Here is a 1,124-nt window from a genome sequence, read left to right on the forward strand (position 1 = left end):
ATTCTATAGACAATTCGTCAAGGACTTTTCAAAATAGCAAGATCACTGAGTGTGTTGTTAGAGGCAGACAGGAAGTTTGAATTTGACAACAATTGCCTCAACGCATTCAAAATTTTAAAAGATGCGCTGATTACCACACCCGTCCTGATTGCGCCAGATTGGACATTCCCATTCGAACTCATGTGCGACGCAAGCGGGTATGCGATGGGAGCTACATTAGCGCAAAAGAAGAAAACTATTTTGCACCCCATCGCATATGCGGGTAAAACTCTGAACCGTGCTCAACTTAATTATACCACCACTGAAAAAGAGCTCCTGGCTGTAATTTTTCGTTGGAAAAATTTTGGGCATATCTATTGGGAACCAAGGTACTCATTCACACTGATCACTCGACAATCAAATATTTGATGACAAAGAAGGATGCAAAGTCGAGGTTGATCAGATGGGTTCTCCTCCTTCAAGAATTTGATATCCAGATAATTGATCGGAAGGGGATAGAGAATCAAGTTGCGGATCACTTGTCCAGATTAGAAAATCTGAGGTTGACCGCAATGAATCTAAAGTGAGTGTCGTGTTCCCGGACGAGCAGCTGTTTCGCATAGAAGAACTGCCCTAGTATGCGAACATCGTTAATTATTTGGTTTGTAAACAATTTCCTAAATATTACATCTATCATCAATAGAAGAAGCTCAAGAATGAATGCAAACACTATTATTGGGATGAGCCGAATCTGTATAAAAGAGCGCATACCAAATTATTCGATTATGCATCCCAAATGCTGCTCAACAACACATATTATCGCAGTGCCACAATTCTCCATATGGAGGGCATTTTGGAGGACAACGTACTGTAGCCAAAGTTTACAAAGTGGATTCTTCTGGCCTTCATTATTTAAGGATTCTACTGACTACACAATGAAATGTGATCGGTGTCAACGCATCGACAACATTTCATGGAAGAATGCAATGCCAATGAATACTATCTTAGAGCTACAACTATTTGACGTATGGGGGATTGATTTCATGGGACCATTCCCTCCTTCAAACGGTAAGCACTATATTCTATTAGCCATTGACTATGTCTCCAAGTGGGTAGAGGCAATTACATGCGCCGCAAGTGATGCG

The sequence above is a fragment of the Benincasa hispida genome, chromosome 3, assembly GCF_009727055.1.
Source record: "Benincasa hispida cultivar B227 chromosome 3, ASM972705v1, whole genome shotgun sequence".
Taxonomy (NCBI): Eukaryota; Viridiplantae; Streptophyta; class Magnoliopsida; order Cucurbitales; family Cucurbitaceae; genus Benincasa; species Benincasa hispida.